Raw genomic sequence first — 21215 nt, 5'->3', positions numbered from 1 at the left:
GAAACAATTTAGTTTAATTCAATATTGTTATCTAAATGTTTTGTGGGAAGTTTCAAGCAGAATTCAAGACAAACAGAATAATATTATTAACCTTCTAAGTACTCAGCATCCAGCTCTAATCACTATCAAGAGTTCATCAAACTTGTTTACATACTCAGCCCCATCACACACTTTTTCTTATGAGTCTTTCAAAACAAATCTTGTATTTACATTATACCATCACAACCATAAATATTTCAGTATGTAAAGCTAATAGCTAAGAACTTTCTTTTTGGTAGAGCCACAATTTTATCATCTCACCTAATACAACTGAAAGCAATTCCTTAGTATATATAGGAATAAAACTACCATATGACCCAGCAATCCCACTACTGGGCATATACCATGAGAAAACCATAATTGAAAAAGACACATGTACCCCAGTGTTCATTGCAGCACTGTTTACAATAGCCAGGACACGGAAGGAACCTAGATGTACATCAACAGATGAATGGATAAAAAAGTTGTGGGTACATACAATGGAATTTGTGATATGTACATTGGAATATCACTCAGCCATTAAAAGGAACAAATCTTAGTCAGCTCTAAGCAGATGGGTGAATCTAGAGCCTGTTATACAGAGTGAAGTAAGTCAGAAAGAGGAAAAACAAATATATTAATGCATATATATGGAATCTAGAAAAATGGTACTGAGGAATCTGTTTGCAGGGCAGGAATAGAGACTCAGACATAGAGAACAGACTCACGGACACAGCAGGGGCAGGAGAGAGTGCCCCTGGGACGAATTCAGCCCTGGGATGAACTGAGAGAGCAGCACTGAAATACGTACATTACCATATGCAAAACAGCCAGTGGGAATTTGCTCTATACCACAAGGAGCTCAAAGCAGTGCCCTGTGACAACCTAGAGTGGGGGGATGGGATGGGGGGTGGGAGGGAGGTTCAAGAGGGAGGGGACATAGGGATACCTATGACTGATTCATACTGATGTAAGGGAGAGACCAAAACAATTGTAAAGCAGTCCAAGTGAAAATAAATAAAATTTTTTTAAAAAGTAATCTCTTATTATCGTTCAATACCCAGTCTGTGTTCAAATTTTCCAGATTATCTTAAAAATCTTTATTTCTATTCGGCTGATTTGAATCAAGATACAAAGAAACCCACACTCTACACTCTTCTTACGTCCCATTAATCTATTGTAGTTCCTACCCCCACCCACCTCTTTTTACACCATTTATTGAAGAAACCATCTCATTTGTCCTGCAGAATTTCTCACATTCTGGATATGGCTGGTTGGATTCTCACAGTGTTTCTAAATATTTTCCTCTAACCCTTCATTTCCTGTAAACTGGTGGTTTGATTCAGACACAGATTGATATGAGATTGGCTCCCGAGGAATAGAATATTAAGATGAGTTTTTTAAATTCGTTCTCTAGTCTGACTGGATTTAAAGGCAATAATGATCTGTTTTCAGTCCTAAAGGGGATACTTGCAGTCCATGGCAAGTGGTGGCACTATTAGCTGGCACTTCCCTGCCAATGGAGGGAACACAGGTTCGATCCCTGGTTGGGGAAGATCCCACATGCCTTGGGGCAACTAAGGCTGTGTGCTGACACTGCCCACACTTTAGGGCTGGCAAGTGGCCACCTCTGAGCCCACACGTCTAGAGCCTGTGCACCGCAACAAGAGAAGCCAAAACAATGGGAAGCCCAAGCACCACAACAGAGAGAAAGCCCTGCTCACTGCCAGGAGGGAAAGCCCTGCCACAGCAACAAAGACCCGGGGCAGCCATAAACCAACAAACAAACTACCAGCCGTAGATTCTCATAACCAAGTACCTAGAGAAGCCGAGGCTCCAAGCGATCAAGTATTTGCTGTCAAAGAGCATCTTAGTGAAATGAAGGAAGATGATACAGCTGATTGGCTGCTTCTAAGGGTGCTGGCAACGACAAGGAAAGAAAAGTGACGAGCTCAGCGCTCTAAATTCCCAGCATTTTCATTTTTTATTTTTAAAAAGTTTATCTCTTAGGCTCCAAATCTTGAGTGCTAATGATATCAATATGATTCCTTCACCACATATAATTTCTTTACCTACTATATCCAGATAATAATATCTGGATAATATTAATACTAGAAGTAAGTCTGTGGAATACATCTTTCCCCCCCTTCCAGATATAATGAGTATATATCTCATTAAGGATGAACAGCCAAAATACTATTAAATTTACTTGAAATAATGATTCTCAGGATGGTTATGCCACCAACTTGATATACAATGAGGTTCAGTTGCTCCTGTACCTTTTTCTTTTTAGAATTTATTATCTCTTTGATATAATTAAGCATTTTAAATTAGGGCTTCCCAGGTGGCACAGTGGTAAAGAATCCTTCTGCCAGTGCAAGAGATATAGAAGGCACAGGTTTGATCCCTGGGTCGGGAAGATCCCCTGGAGAAGGAAATGGCAACCCATCCCAGTATTCTTGCTTGGAAAAATCCACGGGCAGAGGAGCCTGGCAGAGTACAGTCCATAGGGTCAAAAAGAGTTGGACACGACTGAGCATGCATGCACAGCACATTTTAAATTATGTAAAACATTTAATAGTTCCAATGTTAGAATTATATAACAAGGTATATTCAGAAAGCTAGCTTTTGCCTTTTTCTCTCTCCTTAAGGAAAACATTTCTGTTAAGTTTTGGTTTATCTTTCATTCATTTCTCTTTGAAAATATAAGCAAACACATATATACGTTTTTATTTGTCTCTTGCCTCTAAACACTGTTTGGCACCTTGTTTTTTTGTTATTGTTGTTGTTTGGTTATTGTTGTTGTTTTAACCTAATATGTCCTGGAGGTTGTTTTATAGCATTTTATGGAAATTACGAGGGACTTCCCTGGCAGTCCACTGTTTAAGACTCTGTGCTTCCAATGCAGGAGGCTCTGGCTTGATCCCTGGTCAGGGAACTACTGTCCCACATGCCAGGCAGCGTGGTCAAAAAAAAAAGAAAGGAAAAAACATTATTCCTCATTCCTTTTTAGACTGAATTAGAATTTAACATCATCATTTTCTTAGCACTGTGTCAATTGCTTTCTGTTTATGACAAGTTTATCAGTCAGGTTCCTGGCAGGAAACAGATGGCACTTTCAAAATGGGTAATCTGAGAATTTAATCAAGGGGCTATTTATACATATGTGGGCCCATGTAGGTAAGCCACAGAGATGGTGCAGGTCCCCAGGGCCAACAATAGCTTGAGGCCTGAGGCGGTGAGAGGAGAGATGGTTACAAGAACAAGAAGGGGGCCTTGGTTGGGAGCTGGGCCCCGGGGTTGAGGGACAGAGTCAGTTTGCTGTGATCCCCTAGGGAAGGAGCTGGGGGAAATCAACATACCAACCTCACTCTTCTTCCTGCTCTTCCCAGTCTCCTACTGTGCTCCCCACTGGCCCCTCCCAAGTGGAAACAGGCCACTTAGGTGTGCAGATGCGGAGGCTGGGGAGTGGATGCCAGCAGCAAGCAGGACACAGCTGGCACAGCCAGGGATACTTTTCCATTTAAGTTTTACAAGCTCTCATTTAAGCGAAATGCATGTGGGACTTCCCTGGTGGTCCAGTGACTGAGACTTCCAAAGCAGGGGGCCTGGGTTCCATCCTTGGTCAGGGAACTAGATCCCATGTGCCATAACTAAGAGTTCACATGCTGAAACTAAAGATCCTGCATGCAGGAACTAAGACCCAACACAGTCAAATAAATAAAAATATATATCAAAATATTAAATGGATCTAAGCTTTAAAAAATAAGCTTAAATAAAGCAAATAAGAGGATAGGTTTCAGGAGGATACTGCAAGGGTGGTGAAGGTGGTGCCTTATGCCTGAATCTGGAAAACCCTGGTCAGGATCACCCACTGTCCCCCTCTCCCTACCCCCACCCCCCACCCCCGTATTTTAAGAGATAACCTCCTCTCTCTCCTGGCCATCCCTGGCTGCCTCTCTCTGGACCTTTGAGAGTTGCTGAGAAACATTAGGGGAAATGATGCTTTTCATCAGAGAGGAAAGGCCCTGGGAAGTCACGAGTGAAGGGCTCTGAGAGCTCCTGAAGTGGATCCTTACCCCCCACCCCCAACTCTCACCCATCCCCTCCCCACCCCGGCCGTCCCCACTTCCCCTGTCCTGTCCCCTCCCCACCCCTACTCCAAATCCGCTCCTTTGGCTGTCCTCCCTCGGAGCACAGGGCCTTCTTTCTTATTCTCTGACCAGCTGAGCTGTTGAGGGAAGGTGTATGCTGCGTGTCCTTGGGGCTGAAGCTCTAGGTTGGAAACTGGAGAAGGACCAGAAGGGGTGGAAGAATCCCCACCTGTATTCAGTCCAAGCCCCCTGGAGGGGGAGCTTACAGCCTGTGGCTTGGGCTTACAGCCTGAGGGCTGAGTGTGGACCTCAGAGATGACCTCTCCAAGAACAGGGAGCCAGGAAGTTATATGACTCTGGGGGGGAAGAGACATAAGAGACCATTGTAAATGGAGTCAGCCCTCTTGCTTTATCTTTACCCTCCTCCTCTTGGTATAATCCCATTCACTCAAATGAGTGACGGAGCACCCCCCTGGGTGGGGTGCGGGGCAAACGCTGGGGCACAATGAAGAACAAGATGTCATTCCCTGGCCCAGGAAACAGTAGAGTGTGGAGGAGAGATGAAAAAACAATTACACAGCCTGTAGGGGAGGTGCCTAACCCAGTTCTCTGGAATCAGAGAAGCTTTCCAGAGGCTGAGAATTAAAGGAGGGTAGGAATGAGCAGTTCAAATCCATAGAGAACTTGGTGGGGAGAAGAGGATACACAAAGGCAGCCATCGGTTCAAGAGATCTTGGTGGCCGGCAACAGTTACTGTGGGTCAGCTTCTTAGAATGTGTGTTGTGTTGGGTGGGGAGGAACGGTATAGGAAGTGTTCAGAGATGAGGCTGGAGGGTAGGCAGGGGCCAGGCTGTGCAGGGACTCAACCTGCCTTAAGGACCTTGAAGGGTATTCTGTGGGGAAGGAAGTGTTTATGTAGGGGAGTGACATCATCAGATTCGTGTTCAAGAGTCTCTTCATGGTATTTTAGAGCCAGCTCTCAGCTGCGCTTCCACGTTTCCATCCTCACTGTTAATCCCTGGACCCTTGTAACAGCATTGCTCTCTTCCTGAACCCCCAGCACATTGTATCTCTGCTCTACACTTGAATCTAACAGAACATTCAACTTTAAAATGCATAGGGACTTCGCTGGTGGTCCAATGGTATCCAGTGCAGGGGGTGTGGGTTTGATCCCTGGTCAGGGAACTAAGATTCCCACATGCCTCATAATGCAGCCAAAAAATAAATACATAAAATTTTAAAAAAATCAAACCAAGTTTCAGTGAGCCTTAAGATTTATTAGCATAAATTTCTTAAAAATTGCATCATTATTCCTTAAACCTAATCGTTGCACCTACTAAGACTGATTTTCTAAACATTGTAATTAAAAAAACATAAAATTCATATGGGGAGTTCTGGAAAAGGAAAAACCATCTCTGTTGAAGAAATGTAGGCACTGTGTGAAACACAAGTGCTCTACCAGTGACCAAGACATGCAAGATCCCTGCTCAGGCAACACTTAGATTCTGGGGGAGAGACAGGCAGAGCACAAGCCCATGAGTAAGCACAGGGAAATTTATCTTGTAAAAGAAAGAGGATCCCCTCAGGGTGGATGACAGAGCGACTGGAGATTAGGGCTGGGTTGTTGCTGTGCAGTAGCTCGGTCGTGCCCGGCTTGTTCAACCCCATGGCCTGCAGCACACCAGGCTTCCCTGACCTTCACTATTTCCTGGAGTTTGCTCAAACTCACGTCCATTGAGTCAATGATACCACCCAACCAGGAGATCAGGTAGTTCGTGAAGGCTCCTCTTAGGAGTTCACTGAGCTGAGGTCAGATGGCTGGAGGCAGTGTGTCCAGGGCTGCTATGGCAGTTCTTTGGCCATCAGACCCCAGGCTCTTTCTTTCTTCTCCATCGCCTTAGCTAATGGCTTCCATTCTTGAGGTAATTTTGTGGTCCAGTATAGCTGCTGGTACTCTAGCCATTCATTCCATGCAGCAGGAAGAAGGAAGGAAGAAAAGGCGAAAAGATGGACTTCTGCATGCCAAATCGAAGTATGACTTCAAATAACAACTCTGTCCTTTGGAGTCCTTTTCCATCCCACCAAGACTGAGTGTCTACCTCATCATAGGACTTCACTACCTTAGGAAGAAGAAGTGATGAACAGGGCCAGCTAAGTCTACTCTACACGCCAACAGGGATCTGAGGAGAGAGCCCAAGTCAAGAGCCTGCTGAGGACATTATACATAAGGCATTTGGATTGAGCCACAAGAAGCGCTGCCTCTAGGATGTACGTGGCCTTGGCCAAATGTGCAGTGGGCGGGCAGGGTAGAGCCCTTATCTGTATAATTTGATATTTTAAAAGCAAGATGGACTACCCAGCTGAGTCAGATTCCTGAAAGGATCCTTCTCAGAAGTGCCATACATCTCATTAGCTAGAAAATGGCATTGGGGGAGAGAATTCTGACTGGTTTCCAGCAGGGAAGGGACATAAAGTGATGTGCATTTTAAAAGAGCCTTTCTAGTTGCTGTGTGGAAAATGCAAAGTGGTGAGGCAAGAATGGAAAAAACTCAAAGAGGGCGTCATAGACCTGGCTCCTCCTGCTGATGATATACAAATTAACCATGTGAACAAGTCTCTCCCCATGCCTGGGCCTGAGTTATCTCCTTTCATAAACTGGGTTGAACGTGACAGGCCCTCAGTCTGCTTCTCCTTATGAGGCTGATGTGCCAGAGGTGGTTGCCTGTGGGCCTGCCAGCTCTCAGGGCACATTCCATGCCCTGGAGAAGCATCTCTGGGAGGCTCCCCCATCCTCTATCTCCTGGACCCCACAATATCTCTGAAAGGTACCTCCCTTCAGGCCTGGGTGCCCAGGTTCTGGGAGGTGGGAGGAGGCCTGGCCTCAGCTCCTGTTTGTCCCTCGACAAGCCCAGGATCTGCTTGTTCCTGCTCGTCTCTCTCCGCCATATCTGCCTCTTCTCTGTTTCTTCTCGCTCCCTGCCCGCCTCCCACACTTCTGCCAGCTCCACACCCAGCCCACAAGGGCTCCAGGCTCAGCGAGCACAGGAGCCGGTGTGAACCGTTCCTGGTCCTGCCTCCACAGCCTCCCATCAAGTCTCACTTGCCCCGCCTGTGCTGCTCTTAATGCCATCCATCTCTCTTTGGTGGTTTCTTTTTCTCTCACAGTGTCTTTTGGCCTTGCCCTTTGTGTCTCTTTTAAAAGCACAAAACAACAGGCAATTATATGTCCATAAAAAATGCACTAGGGAAGTGGTAAGAAGTTGGTATAAAGTGCCTCTCACCTCCGTTGCCGCTCAATCCACCCCCTCTCCAGAAGCTACCACTAGTTATGGTTTCGTGCGTATGCATGGCTGACGCTGTGCTCTGCTATCAGCTCTCCTTTCTCTCTCCTTCTCTCTCTCTGACTTTGTGTATGGGTTTGACTGGGTCTCAGCTCCTCTGCCTTGATCTCTTTCCTTTTGGCTGTGCCACGTGGCTGGCAGGATCTTGGTTTCCCAACCAGGGACTGAACCTGGGCCCTGGCAGACAAAGCGCTGAGTCCTAACCACTGGACCACCAGAGAAATCCCATCTCTGCCTTTAGCTCCTTCTGCTTCTCTGTGTTGCTTTCTTCTCCTGACCTCTCAGTGCCTCTCTCTCTCTTTCCCTTTCTCTCTCTACCTCTTACTCTTTCCTTATCTGCCTCATTCTATTTTTTGCTTCTCTTGTCAAAACCAGTTTTTTTTTAATTAAAAATGTTCATAAAAAATAAAAAATGGGCTTATGTCAATGATTTATTTAACCTGTTCATGAGGGAATAGCAGGGTGGTAAAACTGATTCCAGGAGAGTTCAAAGAGAGATCATGTCTGCAGAGGCACTGAAGGAAAGCTGGAGAGCCTGCTAGGTCATATACAAAACTGGTTAATGTCCTACAAGGCATTAAAACTCCAGCCTCTGGGGTTCTTCCTTTAACTGGACAGAAATCTATGGATTAATATGTAACTTCAGAGCCAGGCCCCCTAATCAACTGTAAACAAGTCAAACAACAGTACGTCTCCTAGAGAAGGTGGTCCCTGGATGGGTGTGTTAGTCCCGGCTTTAGTCTAACGTCAAGAGGACATGTAGTCACCCTCTGGTCTTATTGCTGAGCTTTGGGTCGATTTCTCCACATTTGTTTCTCTGTGGGTGCCTTTCCCCCTCTCTCCTCACCTCTGCTTCTCTCTTGATCATGGCATGCTCGGTCAATGTCTTTCTCTTCTCTGTCTGAGCCTGTTTCTCTGTCTTTCTTGGACTCTGTCCCTCTGTCTGGATCTCACAAACTCATCTTAATCACCTTGACCCGGGAGTCAGCCATGTTGTGCCAGCAGCCGCACAGGAGCTGCAGGGAAGGGACAGGGCAGCCATGCCCCTGCCACTCTGTCTGAATTTCTCTTTAGCCTTGGAAGGACATCAGATGGAAATTCTGAGCCCCTGGAGCAGAGGAGCTGAGGGTGTGGGACGTGGCAGGAGAAGGGAGGGCTGGCCAGCTGCTGTGGGCTGGAGCGAGCTCCTGGCTTCAGCTGGCTGGGGCGGGGATGATTTCACACCACAAAAATGTCTGAATCAGGAGAATAATCCAACTTGGGATAAGGCTGGGAAGTGGGCCATTTAGTGGGGGAGGGCAGGGGGTGGAGATCTCGGTGTTGGGACTGGGGGCCAAGATGGGTAGCTGGCTCCAACTACTCATAGCTCTGGGGTGGGGCCCTTATGGTTCTGGGGTTTCAGGAAAGAAATGATTCCTTCTCCCACATTGCAACTCAAAGTGCAAAGTCTGGCCTCCTGAGAGATAGCAGGGCAGACCCAGGGTTGCCACTCTGGAGAATCACAAGGCTCCACTAGAAAACCTGAGCATCTGGGGGAGGGAGAGACACAGGAGACAGCAGAGAAAGAGAAGAGGAAACACTGAACTGAAAGTCTGCAAGGCCTTGAGATAAACGACATAGTGCTTTTCAAGAGTTATTTAGCTGCAGAACCTGATTAAAATATCCCAACAACAGCTGCCTTGTGGGGGGTGGTCTAAGGAGAGAACCTGAGCCCCCTCACCTTGGTCCTCATCCCCCACCATTTGGAAATTGTGACCCAACCAGACAGCCTCATTTTACAAATGAGCCAAGTGCCCAGAGAGGGGAGATGACTTGCCTAAGTCATTTATGGAGTGAGGAACTTGGGCCCCTTGATGCCTGGCCCACTGCTCTCTTCAAAAAGATGGGAAGGGACTACCTGGTGGTCCAGTGGCAAAGCCTCTGCACTCCCAATGCAGGGGAATGGGATTCCACATGCTGCTGCCAAGACCTGGTGCAGCCAAATAAATAAATAAATAAAGAGATGGGAAGAACAGAAAAAGAAAGTTCAGTCACTCAGTTGTGTCCCACTCTTTGTGACCCCATGAATCGCAGCACGCCAGACCTCCCTGTCCATCACCAACTCCCAGAGTCCACCCAAACCGATGTCCATTGAGTCGGTGATGCCATCCAACCATCTCATCCTCTGTCGACCCCTTCCCCTCCTGCCCTCAATCTTTCCCAGCATCAGGGGCTTTTCAAATGAGTTAGCTCTTCGCATCAGGTTGCCAAAGTATTGGAGTTTCAGCTTCAACATCAGTCCTTCCAATGAACACCCAGAACTGATCTCCTTTATGATGGACTAGTTGGATCTCCTTGCAGTCCAAGGGACTCTCAAGAGTCTTCTCCAGCACCACAGTTCAAAACATCAATTCTTTGGCACTCAGCTTTCTTTATAGTCCAACTCTCACATCCATATATGACCACTGGAAAAACCATAGCCTTGACTAGACAGAACTTTGTTGGCAAAGTAATGTCTCTGCTTTTGAATATGCTATCCAGGTTGGTCTTAACTTTCCTTCCAAGGAGTAAGCATCTTTTAATTTCATGGCTGAAATCACCATCTGCAGTGATTTTGGAGCCCCCCAAAATAAAGTCAGCCACTGTTTCCCCTGTTTCCCCATCTATTTGCCATGAAGTGATGGGGTCAGATGCCATGATCTTCATTTTCCAAATGTTGAGCTTTAAGCCAACTTTTCCACTCTCCTCTTTCACTTTCATCAAGAGGCTCTTTAGTTCTTCTTCACTTTAAGCAATAAGGGTGGTGTTATCTGCATATCTGAGGTTATTGATATTTCTCCCGGCAATCTTGATTCCAGCTTGTGCTTCCTCCAGCCCAGTGTTTCTCATCATGTACTCTGCATACAAGTCAAATAAGCAGGGTGACAGTATACAGCCTTGATGTACTTCTTTTCCTATTTGGAACCAGTCTGTTGTTCCATGTCCAGTTCTAACTGTTGCTTCCTGATCTGCATATAGGTTTTTCAAGAGGCAGGTCAGGTGGTCTGGTATTCCCATCTCTTTCAGAATTTTCCACAGTTTATTGTGATCCACACAGTCAAAGGCTTTGGCATAGTCAATAAAGCAGAAATAGATGTTTTTCTGGAACTCTCTTGCTTTTTCCATGATCCATCAGATGTTGGCAATTTGATCTCTGGTTCCTCTGCCTTTTCTAAATCCAGCTTGAACATCTGGAAGTTCATTGTTCACATATTGCTGAAGCCTGGCTTGGAGAATTTTAAGCATTACTTTACTAGCGTGTGAGATGAGTGCAATTGTGTGGTAGTTTGAACATTCTTTGGCATTGCCTTTCTTTGGAATTGGAATGAAAACTGACGTTTTCCAGTCCTGTGGCCACTGCTGGGTTTTCCAAATTTGTTGGCATATTGAGTGCAGCACTTTCACAGCATCATCTTTCAGGATTTGAAAGAGCTCAACTGGAATTCCATCACCTCCACTAGCTTTGTTCATAGTGGTGCTTCCTAAGGCCCACTTGACTTCACATTCCAGAATGTCTGGCTCTAGGTGAGTGATCACACCATCGTGATTATCTGGGTCATGAAGATCTTTTTTGTATAGTTCTTAATATCCTCTTAATATCTTCTTAATATCTTCTGCTTCTGTTAGGTCCATACCATTTCTGTCCTTTACTGAGCCCATCTTTGCATGAAAGATGGTATCTTTAATTTTATATCTAATAAAATTTTATAATTTTATATTTAATTTAATATTAACTTAAAGATGGTATCTTTAATTTAATATCTCCCTTGGTATCTCTAATTTTCTTGAAGAGATCTCCAGTCTTTCCCATTCTATTGTTTTCCTCTATTTCTTTGCATTGACTGCTGAGGAAGGCTTTCTTATCTCTCCTTGCTATTCTTTGGAACTCTGCATTCAAATGGGTATATCTTTCTTTTTCTCCTGTGCTTTTCACTTCCCTTCTTTTCACAGCTATTTGTAAGGCCTCCTCAGACAGCCATTTTTCTTTTTTTGCATTTCTTTTTCTTGGGGATGGTCTTGATTCCTGTCTCCTGTACAATGTCACGAACCTCCCTCCATATTTCATCAGGCACTCTGTCTATCAGATCTAGTCCCTTAAGTCTATTTCTCACTCCACTGTATAGTCATAAGGGATTTGAAAAAGAAAGGGTTCAGATTAAAAAATGGAAGATGGGAAATGAGAAGATGGAGAAGAAGGAGAGAGTAGCAGCGAGAAGGAAGCACAAGGCTAGGTCTCTCTAAAGTTTTCATAACCAGAAAGTAAGACATTGGTTTTTCTCCCGGAAGGTTACAGAAGAGGGACCTTCGGGAAAGGTGAACCAGCCTCAGCTTCCATCAATAAAGCTGCCAGACTGGTGGCTGATAAGTACCTCCAGCAGATGGATTTTGTTTGAAGGAGAAAACATTTAAAAAGGGGGTAAGGGATCTGAGAGCTTCTGGGTGGGGCATGTTCTCTCCAAGTTGACCAAGCTCCGCGCCCACCCCCCAACCCCGCACCCGCTAGATCCAGCACATTGTCTAGAGGAACTTCTCAAACCTGTCACCTGCCTGCTCCCAAATATGATGACCCTATCTCCCTGGTAACTCTGGTTTCTCCTCCAGGGATGTACGAGGCAGGCGGATGGAGTCCCTTCCTCACGGCTGCCTACCTGGGGTGAGGAGACTTCAAGCTTCTGGGGAGTGGGTCTGACATTGTCCAGGGCTCACATTTGGCTCATGGAACTCTTTCCTTTCCCACGGGGCTGGGTACAGCTTGTGAGTTTGTGATACTCTGTGTCTTGGGACAGATGGCTCTCTCTCTTTGCTCATTTTTTTCTTCACTGGTAAAGCCAGTGGGCTAAAAATAAACTCATGCATTTCCATTTTTTTTCTTAAGTAATGAAATCTAGGCAATAGCCTGATATGTCAGACAAGTAAAAGTAGTTCTGCTGTAGGTAACTAATAAGGACCTGCTGTGTAGCACAAGGAACTCTACTCAGTACTGTATAATGGCCTATACGGGAAAAGAATCTAAAAAACGAAAAAGGACATACGTTTATATACAACTGATTCACTTTGCTGTACACCTAAAACTAACACAACACTGTAAACCAACTACACTCCAATAATTTTTTTTTTAATGTAGTTCTGCTCTGGTTGAAGGCAGAGATGGACTGGGAATCTGGAGATCTGCCCCTTTGGCTTTCTTTCTGTCTCCTAAGGCTCCTCTGTGAAACTCCCGTAGAAGCCTGTGTGAACGTCACTGGTGTGGAAAGTCTCGAAGATTCATTACAAGAAGCTGCTGTCTGAGAACTGAAGCCAGGAGTGGGGAGAGATGACCTACTGGATCAGCCCCAGAAGAGAGTGAGTCTGCCAGGCAATGGTGGGGGAAAAGAGACATGGAGACAGGGGTAAGGGGTTAATTGGTAATTGGTTAATCCAGATCTCCCTTCTGTGTCCCCAATTCCTGTGACCCAGAAAAGAAGGATGGAGGCTCTAGGCTGTCCCCCAGGTCAGCTGAGTCACAGCACCAGTTGCCACGTCGCTGGACTGGCGGGGATGTCATTACCCCTGGGTCCACAGTTGCTAAAACTGAAGAGAGGCTTGGTTTGCTGGCCACGTCAGGGAACATGTAAGATCTGCCACGTTGCCGGACTGGGTTATAGGGCTTTCCCCCTCCTTCAGGAAAGATTTCCAGGCGTGTGGGGTTTCAGGAGAAAATTGGTGCCTGCGTGTGAGTGTTCCCTGGACCCAGACCAGCAGCTGGAGTGCTACAGAGCCAGGGATGGGAGGAGGCAGAACTAATCCATCGTCGAGCTCCTCCAACCCCACCCAGGGCTATGGGGAGATAGCTCAGTCCGGAGGGAGCCTGGCATCTTCAGTCATGGATACAGGACCTCAAAGACAGAATAAAAGTCTATGTACTCTGTACACGAATCTTTGACATTTAGAGAGAATTTGTCTACATTTCTGGGCTCCCCTGGTGGCTCAGACGGTAATGAATCCAACTGCAATGCAGGCGGATCAAACCCCTGGGTCGGGAAGATCCCGTGAAGAAGGAAGTGGCCACCCACTCCAGTATTCTTGCCTGGAGAATCCCATGGACAGAGGAGCCTGGCGGACCATGGGGTCACAGAGTTGGACACGATTGAGCAACTTGATGATGACCTGTCTATATTTCTACAGGAGGCCTTTCCTCAGCGAACTTTAATAGAGCACTATGCCAAAGAATTCATGAGCTTGGTTCAAGCCCCGGGTCTACCATTCACTGGCCTCATGACCCAGAACAAGTTACTTCACCTTCCTGGACAAGGACATTGGATCCAACAGACATCTGTCAAAGGCATTTTCATGGAAACTGAGGTCTGTGGGACACACTCAGAAGTTCACTGAAAAGAGGGACACATAAAGGTTTTCCCTGGTTGGGGAAATAAGATCCTGAATGCCATATGGCACAGCCTAAACAAACAAACAGACCCCCCCAAAAGGTTTCTTTCCTGCAGAACTTTTCAGAGGCTTTAACACTGTCTTGTGCCTCAGGAATAACCATGAGGAAGGTGGCTGATGCCACACTTCCCAAACTCACTTGAACCCAGGGTCCCCCTTTTTATCTGAGGACTAATAGTATGCGGACATGCTTTGGGAAATTTTTAATGCTCTAATGATAAGATAGCTCACATTACTTGATAGTGCAGGATATGAAACAGTGAGCCAAACACATCACATATATAATTTCATGTCATCCTTACAAGATCCTCATAAAGGCAGGGAGCTGGGAGCGGGGTGGATTGTACCATTACATTTGAGAAAACTGAGGTTGGAGCTGAAATACTATGCCCCAAGTTTTATTGTTGTTGTCCCCTTAATTTTTGGCTGTACCTCACAGTCTGCGGGATCTTAAATTCCCAGACCAGGGCTTGAACCTTCACCCCCTGCAGTGGAAATGCAGAGTCTTAACCACTAGACCACGAGGCGAGTCCCTGCCCAGAGTTTTAGAGTTAAATCACTTGCCACAGGATCCAGGCCCAGTGATCTGCCTCCAAAGTTGAGCCTTTCAACTTTGCTCTTGTTAACTCATTCTCTGAAACCTACTCTCTCTTGAATCTAACACTGACTTTGTACTCAGGAGGGTCAGATGTATAATCATGCTTATTTAATAAGACAAGAAAATCGAGGTGCAGAGAAAAGATAGGCCACTCGAGGATAGGCTACAGGCAGGGTCCTACTAAGGGTAGAAGCTAACTGCAACTCAAACACTGTTCACTGGTGGGGGGGGGGGGTGATGGTTTATGTCAACTCAAGGAAGTGCAGCCAACACATGGTGAATGCTTTGCCACCTCAGTGGAGAAGAAGATGCCTCGGTAAGCTCTCCCTTGACCCCAGGTAGAGGCAGCTGGTTAGTAGAGAGAGACTCGGACCAGTTTGGAGTGGTCATTTCAGCTTCACCTGGGCCATCTGGGTGACCATGAGCAGAACATTCTGTCTGCTCAAGCCCTGAATGTGCTGAGTGAAGCCTTACTTTTCTACCTGAGGGACTGACTGTGCTGCTCCCTGAGATACGGGAATAAAAGTCCTTCATGAACTGTAGAGAGCTGAGGGAGAATGTGAATTTGCTGGTGGGAGTGTTGAGGGTACAGTGGGTGCTGACATGAAATTCCATCCTCCTCTCCCTTTGGCCTTGCCCTGGTCATCAGCCACTCTGCCCAGGGGGCCAACGACCAGAGAACAATGGGGTCTTTGTGTCCTTCAGCCAATGGGAGGGCCGGCCCAAGGGGAAGATACAGTAACAGGAAGACAGGCTGAGTCAGTCTCCCCGTGCCCGGGCTGTCTTAGTTTGGCAGCCTTGACCTTCAGCCAGATGCACAGATGGTGAGTGTCAGAGTTTTGATACATAATCTTAAGTCCAAAGGGATCAGGTGGCCCAGTCCCTGCCTCCAGAGACTTGGAGCAGCCAGAGTTGGCCTCCGCTTGGGCCTGGAGACCAGGGCTCCCATACTGTGACCTTGGGCTCTACAATCCTCCATTTCCCCAGCCATACAAGGGGGAGTAGGCCTGGATAGAGCTGAAGGGCCCTATCAGCTTTAAACTTTGAAAGACTAACAAAGATTCACCCTGAGCCCAAAAATGGGTGGGCTTGGGGCAGATGGGGGAAGGGAGAGAGCCTCACCAAGAACATGGCACAGGCAGGGTTGTGATTAGGGAAGCGACAGAGAGCTGGGGTCTGGAGTTAAGCTACTTGTGTAGATTCCTAGCTTTACAACAGTGGGGCTTTGAGCAAGCTATTTAATTCTCTGAACCTTTCTTTCCTCATCTCTGGAATGCGAATGGTAATTTCACCTTCCTGCATGCATGCTAAGCCACTTCAGTCGTTTCTGACTCTTTGCGAACCCATGGACTATAGTCTGCCAGGATCCTCTGTCCATGAGATTCTCCAGGTAAGAATACTGGAGTGCGTTGCCTTTTTCTCCTCCAGGGGATCTTCCCAGCCCAGGGACTGAGCCCGAGTCTTCTGTATCGTCTACATTGGCAGGTGGGTTCTTTACCACTAATGCCACCTGGGAAGCAATTGTACCTCCCTATGGTAGACAAAATCATGCCCCCCACCCCTCCAAAGTGTCCATGTTCTTGTTCCTGTAACTATAAACACGGCCAAAGGGACCAACTTTGCAGGTGAAGTTAGGCTTTGGAGATGGGAAGATTATCCCAGATTATCTGGGTGGGCTCAATGTAATCACAAGAGTCTCTATAAGAGGGAGGTGAGAGGGTCAAAGTCAGAAAAAGGAGATGCAACACCGGAAACAGAGGTCGGAAAGATGTGCTTGGAGGATGGAGAACAGGCCACAGGCCAAGCAAGGCAGCTGGCCTCTAGAAGCTGAAAAGGCAAGGACACAGATTCTCCCCTCAGGCCTTCAGAAGGAACGCAACCCTGCCAAGACCTTGATTTTAGGACCTCTGATCTCCAGAAATGTAAAGTCATAAATGTGTGTTTTAAGTCACCAAGTTTGCGATAATTTATTATAGCAATAATGGAAAACTAATATCCTAGCTAAGTGTGTGTATTAAGTGAAGTTTAAAAGAGATGATGAACATAAGTGTTTTGCCCAGTGTCTGCTGAGAAATACTGAAAATTGTCATCTCTCTTTCTAGTTTACTCATAATTGTTCCAAGGGGACCTAGTCTCCCCCAGGGCCTCAAGTTCCCACATACAATACTTATTAATTTTTTTTTCTTTTACTCGCAAGGCCCACTCAGGATTTACGGCCTTGGAAATCTGAACCACTGAGATGCTGACACTGCTTCTGATGTGAGGCCTGAGGGGATGTTTCTTGGCACTGTTTCTATTTACTTAACTTTCTGCTTGGTTGCTTTCCTTCTTGCTAGAAGTCAAATTGACAGAGTCTCCCTGTCTGTTTCCAGAGCTTGGACCTCTTGGTTCCTTTCTAGGTGGTTCTGCTCGTACGTGGGAACACTGGCGGCCCACCCGGCCCCAGTTCAGCTCCCAGAGATGGTCCATCACATGGCTCAGGTCACAGAAGCTCTGGAGTATGAGCAGAAGGATGAGCAGGTTCTCAGTGAGCCTGAGATTCGGTCTCTGAGCCAGGGCTCAGGGGACCTGGTTTTGAGTCCCATCTCCACTGAGTGACTGGGGCCTCAGTTTCTCTACATCTACAGCCTAGGTTCTAATTCCCTATTTCCCTGATTCCTTCACAGCATGGCTCTGTCATTCACTGAGAAAGGAGATGAAGAACAGGGACGAAGCAGAGGAAGAGGAAGGAGAGGAGGATGAGGAAGGCCATGAGGAGAAGGGAAATCTCTGATCTATAATTTTAGCCACATTTTTGGTCACTTGAAGAAGTCAGGGTCTTGGCACTTACTCTCCCCTTGCCTGGAACACTCCTCCCCCAGCCCTTCTCACTGACTCATCATTCATTTTTCCCCCAAAATTGACCTCCTCCAAAGGCCTGCCCTGACCACCCTATCAGTAAATAATTCTCCCATTACCTTCTCAAGTCATCCTGTTTAGTTCATTCACAGAATTGATCATAACCTGAAACTTTATCACCTGCCTCTAGCTGTTAGGATGTAAAAGGCATGAAGACAGCCTTTGCCCTACTTTCGGATACAGCCTCTGTGGAGTGGAGTCCTTGAATGAGTGATGGAGGCAGCTGATGTTCTGGGAGGTATGGGAGCCTGGGCACCATGCACTTGTGGGCACTATCCTGGAGCCCTAAAGCTGTGCTGGGTGCTATGTCAAGACGGGAAGGATCAAGGGAGCAGGGGTGGTACCTAAAGGCGCACAGCTGGTGAGAAGCTGGACGGGGTGATGGGCAGCTGGCAGGGGCCCCGAGGGGCTGACTTCTCATTCTGCAAGCTGGAAAGCTGATCCAATCTGATGTGAGGTCAGCAACACACCCGACTAGGGAGATGGGCAGTCCAGAGCCCAGAGATGGCAGAGATGGAGGGGAACTTAGGAGGAGTGTAGTAGGTTAAGCACTTGGGCACTGGTGACCCTTATATCTGGATTTGAATCTCTGACTTAATCATGTACTTGGTGCATGAGCTTGGGCAAATTATCGATCTAAAATTTCACTTTCCACATCTCTAAAATGGGGTTAATAGTTCCTATCTCGTAAAGGTTAGGTCAGAAAATATGCACCAAGCACTTAGCTCAGTGCTTGGCACATAGTAGGTGTTTAATAAATATTGGCTCTTATGACTACTATGGGGCTTCCCTAGTGGTCCAGACAGTAAAGAATCTGCCTGCAATGCAGGAGACCTGGGTTCAATCCCTGGGTTGGGAAGATCCCCTGGAGAAGAGAATGGCTACCCACTCCAGTATTCTTGCCTGGAGAACCTCATGGACAGAGGAGCCTGGCAGGCTACAGTCCGCAGGGTGGCAAAGAGTCAGACATGACTGAAGCGGCTGAGCACATGGAGGGCTACTATTATGCTGTCCAGTATACTAACCAGTGGAAACCAGTGGCTGAACCAGTGGCTCAGACAGGACCAGGGATGAGCCTGTGCCACTTGGTGACTCAGTGTCAGAGCGGGGACTGGCACCCAGGACGAGTACCCCGGCCCAGCTGCACTTCTCTCTCTTCCCTTGGTGGTGGCCAGAGGGCCAGCCTTAGTCCTAATGGTCTCCCTCCCTAGGTCCAAGTCATCTTGCTTCAGAGGCTCCTGTCCCCCCAGGGTGCTAGGGAGGACCTAGACAGAAAACCTCCCAAGTTTTCCTCTGAGGAATCCAGGCTCAGGGTCTCCCCACAGAGAGCCCCCAGATGGGATCTTTGTCCCAGAGCTTTAGCCTAGCCCCAGTCAGCTTTCTAGCTCCTGAACTGAAGGCCTCGTGAGAACTGCAGCCAAACACTGGGAATGGTTCCATCAGCTCACTTTCATCAGAATCATTATCTTAGTTTATGAAGAAAAACACAACGTTTAAGTTAATTTTAGTCCCCATGATCCCTGGGAGCTATAGCAACCAATCCTATAAAAGCACACATCTGCCCACAGTGCAAACAGATATCTGAGGAATCTGCCAGCACCCTGTACTAAACAGCTGAGGCAGAGTTCTTGATTTGTGCAACTGGGAGAGGTCTTGGGGGTCAGCTGGTGCAGAAATACTTTCATGGATTTCTGACTCATCCCTTTCAAAACCTGAAGGAAGCCATAGGCCTTCTCTGATGAAAAATGCACAGACACCCAGACTTTCTCAGGTTCAAGAATCTCCCCCCTTTTTTTAACTTTATAGTGGAGTACAGTTGATAACAATGCTGTGTTAGTTTCAGGTATACAGCAAAGTGATTCAGTTATACATATACATATCTATTCTTTTTCAAATTCTTTTCCCATTTAGGTTGTTACAGAATATTGAGGAACATTCCCTGTGCTATACAGTAGGTCCTTGTTAGTTATCTGTTTTATATATAGTAGTGTGTCTATGTCAATTGCAATCTCCCAATTTATGCCCCCCTCAACCCTACCCCACTGGTAACCATAAATTCATTCTCTAAGTCTGTGAGTCTGTTTTGGTTTTGTATGTAAGGTTGTTTGTATCATTCTTTCTAGATTTGCATATAAGCAATATCATATGCTCTTTGTCTTTTTCTACCTGACTTTACTGCTCCTGAAGACCAGTGAAGACCAGCATTGGGCACTATTGCAGGCTGGAACCCTAGTAAAAGACAACCACCACTCTGACCGAGAGCCAGCTTTGTGCTGGCCACTGCTCTAGACACTTGGAGCACAGCAGCGAATAAGACGCACGGAGTGCCTGTTCTCACGCAGCGTTTGTCGAGCACAGGTGACAGGCCACTCCTGATCATAACAAGTGCCAGGAAGGAAGCCAAGCAGGGTAAGGTGCTGAACTAAGCCTCTGAGAGCCTCTTTTAGGAGTTGACATTAGAACAGAGATCTGAAGGGCAAAAAAACTCCAGGCACAAGAAAATCAGATGGGAGAAAGTTCCCAACAGAGGTAAGAGCAAGTGCAAAGCCCCTGGGGTGGCAATAATGTTTCAGTTGTTGAGGAACTGAAAGGAAGCCAGTGTGGATAGAGTAGAGTGAAAAAAAGGAGGAAAGTGATGGGAAGAGAGGATGGCAACGAAGCCAGAGCCCATATTGTGCAGAAGTTCATGAGAATGTTCTCTGCCTTCTCCCTTTTCATGTTATTCAAACCCAGTTCATGCTTTGAGAGCTACCTATTGCAGGCAGCCTTCTCTGCCTGCTCCGACTCAGAAACCCTGCTACTCTGAACTCCCGGGGCAAACCTCAGAGTCTGAACGACTCACGTGAGTGGGTGAATGCCTAAGGCCTGCCCTCTCAGCAAGATCCAAGCACCTTGATGACAAGGACCAGATATTAGTTCTTACACTTCTCCAGATGCGAGCTGTGCACTCATAAATATTCATACACTCAGTGATATTCTCATAAATATTCAACTAAGACCTGTCATACCAAGAAGTTCATACACATCAAAGTGAACCAGGTTGGGACTTCCTGGTAGTCCAGAGGCTAGTCTGCTTGCTAATGCAGGGGACACAGGTTCACTCCCTCGTCTGGGAAGGTCCTACATGCCGTGGAGTGGCTAAACCTGTGTGTCACAACTACCGAGCCCACGCAGCTTGGATCCTGTGCTCCGCAGCAGAGAAGCGACCACAACGAGAAGCCCAAGCACCACAAGGATGAGTACGCCTCGCTCATCGCCAACCAGAGAAAGTCCACCTGCAGCAGCAAAGACCCAGGGCAGCAAAAATAAATGCCTAATTTAAAAAAGAAGTGACCCAGACTGAATGTAGAATCTGCCTGCCTACCCCACTTCTAGACAGGGGATCTTGGGCAAGTAACAGCCTCTTAGCCCCTCTATTTCCTGATTAGTAAAATCAGCACAGTAACAGTATCTATGTCAAGGGTTTGCCGAGTAAATTCTAAGTCCCAAGTAAACCTTGGTCATTGTTACCTCTGTAATCATAATCCGTATCAGCAATCACCTTATTTATTCTATACTGATGACACAGATTCCCCCAGCTAGATGGCCAGCCTCTTCTGTGTCTATCAGTGGCACAGCTAAGAGTTTGAGGTGGTTATTTTTAGACAGTATTCCGAGCCATCAGTGATGACGCCATCAATGGCAGCTTCTTCAGTCTGTATAGAGGCAAGTCCTGGCCTAGCCTTTGCCACAGATACAACCCCCTCGCAGGGCTCTGCCCTCCTCAGCACTGCCTGATGCTAGGGAGCTCTTGTAGAGATACCGGTCAGACACTCCAGACAC

Source organism: Capricornis sumatraensis, chromosome 9, assembly GCF_032405125.1.
Source record: "Capricornis sumatraensis isolate serow.1 chromosome 9, serow.2, whole genome shotgun sequence".
Taxonomy (NCBI): domain Eukaryota; kingdom Metazoa; phylum Chordata; class Mammalia; order Artiodactyla; family Bovidae; genus Capricornis; species Capricornis sumatraensis.
This window is presented reverse-complemented; position numbering follows the sequence as displayed.